General features: G+C 38.0%; 1 long non-coding RNA gene across 1 annotated transcript; it reads left to right on the forward strand.

Moving 5' to 3' along the window:
- Nucleotides 1–4700: 4700 nt before the first annotated feature.
- LOC103446530 (uncharacterized) lies at nucleotides 4701–5884 on the forward strand. The gene is made up of 2 exons (XR_011572464.1): nucleotides 4701–4998; nucleotides 5167–5884. It is a non-coding gene; the product is annotated as an uncharacterized lncRNA (long non-coding RNA).
- Nucleotides 5885–7728: the final 1844 nt, after the last annotated feature.

The following is a 7728-nucleotide window of genomic DNA, read 5'->3' on the forward strand; positions in this document are numbered from 1 at the left end:
TACCGATATAGATGGAAATATCGATATGCAAATTTATACAAATATCGATATCGGTTGTTTTCTACGTAAATTTTGCAATGAGTGGCTATATTAACTCATTTAGATTTAATCGAAATTAGTGAAAACTTTCTCAAAAAATTCAAAAGTTCGAAATCTCCAATGCATTTCAACAAATTTTCTGTAGTGAATCGGTAAATATCATCGATATTCATTGATTTTCCTATATCTCACCGATATAAGATGAAGTTTGCATTTTGCCCCCTTTTCATATCGATCCTTAATTTTTTGGATATTTAAACGAAAATATTGGCAATTTCGTGGATATTTCAAACATTAACACCAAGAAAAAGTTTAGGTAGCTAGAGAATAGAAGATCATGTTTCCCTTCTATCTTTCAAATTTTGGTTTCTAGATTGGAATTTAGTAGGTCTTTTTTCACAACTAAGCCTCTCAAACCTCCTCTTTAGAATCAAAACACCTAAAATCCTGGTTTTGAAAAGAAAAAAACCAACTGTTATTGCACTTGACTACTATTACACTACACATGAAGGACTTTCTTCTATTGTAGTTTGATCTCTTTAAAGTTTTTCACTAGTATTATTAGTTGTCACGTGGACGATATATATTAATTAAGTAAATTTTATTGTGAGTGGTTAGTACTTGGAGATGTCTATAATCTATACAACAAATAGTTGGATGTTCACCTAAACTTGAAACGTGGGTTTGAATACTCTAATACAGTTGTATGTTTCTTTGTTTTATATATTTAAAGGCAATTAAATTGACATTATTGCTTGATTAAGTTGACCAAATAGAATTATTTTTTTCCCAATTATATAAGCAAACTAAATGTATAACTTGTTTTACAAGACATCCTTGTAAAACACGCAACTTGCAATTTGTACATAAGTTGTAACATTAAGTAATTAACTGGACACTATTATGTCTAGGGGAATGGCAACCAAGCTGCTCATAAGGTTGCTTCGTATGCCACTGCGCATGGTGGCACCTTTTTATGGGATGCTATTGGATCGGAATTTCTTTTCAATACTCCTTGTATGCCACAATGCATGGTGACACCTTTTTATTGCATTCTTTTATTTAAAATATCGGCAGCACGATGAAATTTTATTGATATGAAAAGAAAAAAAAAAAGTTACACCTAACCATAATGACATAAATACATTTTTGCTCCTCTCAAAAAAGAAAATACAAGAAAAAAAGGGGAGGATAAAACCAAACCCCTCTAAAATAAAACCTTAAAGATAAAGATCATGCAACATAAGCTGCAAAACAAAAAGAAAATGTAAAAGATTTATGGTTAACTCTTGTTCTTGGTACGTGATTTTCTTGTTGCATTCATGGTCAATGAAAATTTGATTCAACTCTACAAACTTGACGCTCAAGAAACCAATAATAAACATTCATTTGTATCCACAGCCGATGATGGCGGCCACTTATGATCACCGCCGGACTTCTCATAGTCGTGGCAAGATAGGATCACACGGTTGCGACGGAGGAAGCTAACATGGGAATAGGTCCAAAAAACCACAGCAGAAAATTGAGAGCAAAGTAGAGTGCTCTAAGCCCAAGTGACCAAAACTCACTTCCCCCTTGAACAGCTCCCTCGGCTTTTTTCACGTCGCTTTTCGCGGTAGCTCCCGGGGTGGCTAAAAGGTAGTTTGAGTGGACAAAGTGCCGAGCTGTTTGAACAAAGCATGAAAAAGCAAGGAGAAAACATGTCAAGATGCAAATGTACTTGATAGAAACAGTCACTGGGTCTGTGTTGCCATATATTATTTGGCTTGGCAAGAAGTTATTGGCTGAGTTTGCCATCCAAGCTCCGATGAGAGAGCAGAGAGTTAGAGAGATTGATGCTAAGATTGTAGTTGCACTTGTATTGGAGGAAATCACATCAAGAGCTGTTTAACTTTCGTTGCAACTTCAACATCGTCACCCTACAGGAACAAATAGTGAACAAATTAACACAGAACTTGCAATTGCAAGGGCTGGTAGCTCAACTGGTTAACAGCATTCGCACCTGCACTCGGGAGTAGTATATATAAACGAACTGCAAATATTTTGGGGGATATTAAAGAAGATATGGAACTTACCCGCAAAACTTTTCCAACCCAAATTTTCTTGTCAATGTTTTCGGACCCAATAGCGGTGGAGAGAGGCTGATTGAGGTATTTGTAGAGGAGGAAGAGGTGGTAGATTAGCATGATCAAGAGCCCCAACGGGACCAGCACTACATCTAAGTACTCCTTCTGAAAAACCATAGCTTCTAATCTCCTGGTGCTAAAATGGCAATGCAGTTGAGATCTGGAGGGGGTCTTCTTCTGTTTATAATGGAGCTGCCCTGCCCATGATTCTTGGGTTTTTTCGGGATTGGTTAAACAACGTAATCTTTGATTCGCTTTCTATGGGCTGAAAATTAGAGCTTGCTTCAGTTTCCATTTTAGATGCAGCTAATAGTTGACATGGAAAGCTGTTGTCGAAACTGAAAGCAAGTAATAATCTTCAAACACAAAATTAAAAGTGGAGACTCCCACATGCTGGTTATTCTCTGCAAGTTCTGATTTGCAGCCAAATCTTATTCCACGAATCATGGATTGGAGTGGACCGAACAGGAAAGGATGGAACAATCCTTTATAGGATCATCTCCAACCCTTAGGCTAAAACCTAAAATTTTTAGCTCATGAAATTTAGGTTTTAGCCCTGAAACAGCTTTTCTGTTTAACTCTTGTGGTTTAAATTTTTTAGCCTGATATTATTAAAGAATAAATTTAGGCTAATTTTTTTCTTTTAAAGTAATTTAAAAAAAACTTATGTACACTATCATAATTTAATTTTATGAACATTTTATCCTAAAAATATTTAAATTCCGATAAATATTGAAAAATCACTAAATTTGGCTGAATTTTGAGTTAAATAATTTTTTTAATTATTTTAGCCGTTGGATTTAAATTTTGCCCTCTTTGTTTTACCGTTAAATTTGATTATTCGATTTCAACCGTTAGATTCAATAAATCCTAGTAGACATGCCCATGTGGGTGGGGTCCCTAGTGGTGCCCACACCATTTTCTGGGCTAAATCCTGGAGATGAATTTGGCTTTTATTTGGCTTTTAGCTTTTAGCCCACATATTTAGCATGAGTTGGGTTGAATTTGGGAGGGAATAAAACCTAAAAAATAACATTTAGCTGGGTTTGGTCTATACAGAAGAAGAAAACCCCTTTACTCTGCCATTTTTAGCAACAAGAGATTGGAAGACTATGGACTTTCACAAGTTTCAGAAGGAGCACTTAGATGCGGTGTTTGTCCCACCTGGAGTGCTAATGATGCTGATTTACCACCTCCTTCTCCTCCGTAAGTACCTCATGCAGCCTCTCTCCACCGCCATCGGATACGAAAACAAGGACAAAAAAGAATTGGGTTGGCAAACTTCTGCAAGTAAGTACCATGCCTCTTTTTATATACAAGCGATATTTGGGGTTTGAAGTTCGAACATAAGACCTTGACTGCAACGGTAAATGCTCTTAACCCTAATTTATTTACTTTTGATGGCTGCAGGACCAAGATGTTACAAAGAATGTTTTTAACAGCTCCTGCTGTGATTTCCTCCAACATAACTGCAACTATAAACTTGGCATCAATCTCTCTAACTCTGTGCTCGCTCATTGAAGCTTGGATGGCAAACTCCACAAACAACTTCGTCCCAAGAGAAATACTACATGGAAACACACACCGATCAATTATTTCTATCAAATACATCTGCCTCTTTACATGCTTGCTCCTTGCTTTTTCATGCTTTGTTCAATCAACTAGGCACTTCGTCCATTCAACTACCTGTTAAGCACTGTAGGAGCTACTATGAGGATCGATGTGAAAAAAGCCAAGAGAGCAGTTCAAAGGGGAAGTGAGTTTTGGTCACTTGGGCTTAGAGCACTCTATTTTGTTCTCAATTTTCTGCTATGGTTTTTCAGAGCTATACCGATGCTTGCTTCCTCTAGTGTAACGGTTCTGATCCTAAGTTGCCACGAATTCAAGAAGCCAGATACGAATCAGCTAGTCTTCGCTCTTTAAATGAAGTGTATTATTCATTTCTTGAGCATGAATTTTGTACAGCTAAAATCATATATTCTTCTTCCTTGTTGGACATATTTGTCTTGTCAGTTGTAGTTTCCAGCAAGTAATAAACAATCGTATTCATGTTAGAAATTGCAATCCCTTACTGCGTGAGAGTGAGAGGTAGTATAAGGACAGTCTATTATGCTTGATATGTCACCGAAACGGCAAGGCCGGCTTGTACAACATATGCAAGCAAGTTGGACCTGACAATTTAGTTTAGCAGCACCCAATCTTCGGTCTGTGTTGAGAGAGGTCCGAAGTTCAAATTTCACAAACGATAAGTGTTAACAAAAGAAACTTTTGTAAGCACATTGTGTTTGGAGCTTATGCAAGAGGAATTCCATGAGTGCTTTAAACAAATCCAAGCACATGGACTCTTCAACTAATATATTTGAGTAAAAGGGTCTTCTTTGTCCGTTAATAAAAAAAACTGTCCCGAAATTTCCTGTCTGGTTCGATCCATGTGAGTATCCATTTTTGCAACAGCTTTCAAAGTCAACTACTGGCTGCATATAACTTGGAAACTGAAGTAATTTAAGTTATAGTTTCAGCCAATAGAAAGCAAGTCGAAGTTTACGTTGTTAAAAGAAATCTCGAAATATCCCATGAATCATGGGCAGGACAGCTTATAAACACAAGAAGTCTCCTCTACTGCATTGTAATTTTTAGCACCAAGAGATTGGAAGCTATGGCTTTTCTGCATTTTCTGGAGGAGTACTTAGACGTGGTGTTGGTCCCAACCGGGATCTTGATCATGCTAATCTACCACCTCTTCCTCCTCTACAAATACATCAATCACCCTCTCGCCACCGCTATTGGATCTGAAAACAACGACAAGAAAACTTGGGTTGGAAAAATCTTGCATGTAAGTTCCACATCCTCTTTAATTTCCCAAAAGTTGGTGACATTGTTTTTATACTACGGATGTTGGTAAGGGGAGAATCAGACACATGATCTCGAGTGCAGGGGTAAATGCTGCTAACCAGTTGAGCTACAAGTTCCATGTTAATTTGTTCGCTATTGGTTGCCGCAGGGTAAAGATGTCGAAGTTGCAAAGAAAGTTAAAACAGCTATTGATGTGATTTCCTCCAATACAAGTGCAACTACGACCTTAGCATCAATCTCTCTAACTCTCTGCTCTCTCATCGGAGCTTGGATGGCAAACTCCAACAACTTCTTCCCAAAAGCAATAATATATGGCAACACAAACCCTACAACTATTTCCATCAAGTACATCTGCCTCTTGACATGCTTTCTCCTTGCTTTTTCATGCTTTGTTCAATCGGCCAGGCACTTTGTCCACTCAAACTACCTGTTAACCACGCCAGGAGCTACTGCCGAAAGCGACGTGAAGAAAGCCAAGAAAGCAGTTCAAAGGGGAAGTGAGTTTTGGTCATTGGGTCTTCGAGCACTCTACTTTGCTCTCAATTTTCTGTTGTGGTTTTTTGGACCAATTCCCATGTTTGCTTCGTCTGTCGTAACAGTCGTGATCCTATCATGCCACGACTTTAAGAAGTCGTGCGGCGACCAAAAGTGGCCGGCGTCGGCCAAGGCTAGGAGTGAACATTTATTATCGTTTTCTTGAGCGTAAATTTTGTGGAGTTGAATCAAAATTTCATTGATCATGAATGCAATAATGTTAGTCCTACTACTCGTGTTCATTGAAAGTCACTGTGCATGTAACATGACGTATATACCGGTGTTTTGACAAGGATGTGCACATTGAAAGTTATATCAAAACAAGTTGTACATTAGTTTGACCACTACAGAGTGCTCTAGTGGGTGGGGACCTAGGTCTGTAATCTACACAACACGTTATGAGTTTGATTCTTAGTGTATGAATCACATGATAGTGACTAAAGGAGGCTTAAATGCATTTGTAAGTCCCTTCCAACCCTTCAAAAGGTGGACTACCGTAGTAAAGCCATTAGTTAGTCCCCATTTTAGGGAAGAAAAAAAAACAAAATTTATAATTAGTTTGCTTTTATAACTGTGCTATTAGGCCAACTCCATCAAGCACTCATATCAATTCAATTGCTTCTTAAAAACTGTAGAAACTTTCTACTTATCTTGGTTGTATATTAGAAATATTTGAACGTGTAACCATTCGTGAAAACTCAACTTTAGGTGCATAGATTATAGACATATACTATCCAGTCAATATAAAGTTTACTTGATTAATGTAGTCTCTAACTTTTAGTTGCATAGATTGTAGACATATACTATTCAACTTTTAATAAGGTTTAAGGAGTCTGATGGTCAGTCAATCACTTGTAAAGGGCCTTCCTTGCTGTCAGGCAACTTTGGATAGCTAAACATAGTTTCAACATCTCAAATTTACAATTTTGCATGTTGTCCAATATTGTAGTGAAAAGAGTGTTGGTTTCCGCTCATGTGTTTTGGGTTTGAAACTCTCCTCCCCTAAATTATTGTAATAACTTCGAATCATCTTTCATCTCTTAACTAATAATTAAAAAAAAAAAAAAAAAAAGGTAGTCCTCTAACAACTGAATGTTAGAGGACTACATTTGAGAATAATAGTCTGGTGAAATAAAAGTTAGGTTTAGAGTTTTTTTTCCATCAAAACGAGACTTTATGTGCGTTTTATTATGAAATGGAGTGACCGTATAAATTCCAATCTAGAAACCAAATTCTTGACCATAGAAGGGGGAAAAATGAAGTTAATCTTCTAATATATGGCTTCCAAAACTCTTTCTTGGTGTTCATAGTACATTGGTCTTTGAATCAAATGACCCATTGATCTTCCTTGGCAATATTGTTGTACTCCTATCCAATGGCACTATTATGGGCCTGCTAGTCTTCAGTAAAGCCCATTTCATGGCATGGGTAAATTGACTAAATAATAAGCTTTGGGCCCTTTCCGAATTAGAATAACGATTTTTGGCCCATTCGTCGATCTTGACCGCACGATCAAACGCCAAACGTTTACCCCGTTAACACACAACTTAACCCGACAAACTCTGGCAACGACAACGACCGATGCAGTTCCAAAGTGGGTCCCCCTCACCACACATTTTCCGACACGTGTCCTTGGCATCTCGGGATGTGAGTACCCTCTCTCCCAAGCAGGAAAGAAAAGAACGATGGGAAATTTTCGGAGTGGATAAATTACCTGCAGCACTGAGCTGTGGGGCGCAAATCATCCGAAATGACGGAATAGCCCTTCATCGGTGCGACGCGTACGGTGGGGAGGTGACGGAGAACGGGCGTAAGTACAAAAAAAAGGACTTTGGGGCGCGTGCGGATGATTGACGTGACAAAAGTACGATGAAAGGCTGAGGCAGGGCAGAGGCAGCACCCGCGTAAAAGTCGAGGGTTTCTGCAAAAGCGACTCCTTTAGTCGTTTGGGGCCCCTGACCAACTTTGATCACCAACCTTTTCTCTCCGGAGTAGGGTTCTCTCTTCATCAAATTTCTTTCATTTTCAATTCTTTATCATTTTAACGGTAAGTCACGTTAAAATTTAATGTTGAATTTTTAGGAAGAGAGAAAAAGAAACGTGAGAGAGGAGGTAAGAGAATTTTATTCTTTTTCTCAACCAATCTGAGTGTTGAGTTATTGTAATTTATCTAGCA

The sequence above is a fragment of the Malus domestica genome, chromosome 10 (assembly GCF_042453785.1).
Source record: "Malus domestica chromosome 10, GDT2T_hap1".
Classification (NCBI taxonomy): domain Eukaryota; kingdom Viridiplantae; phylum Streptophyta; class Magnoliopsida; order Rosales; family Rosaceae; genus Malus; species Malus domestica.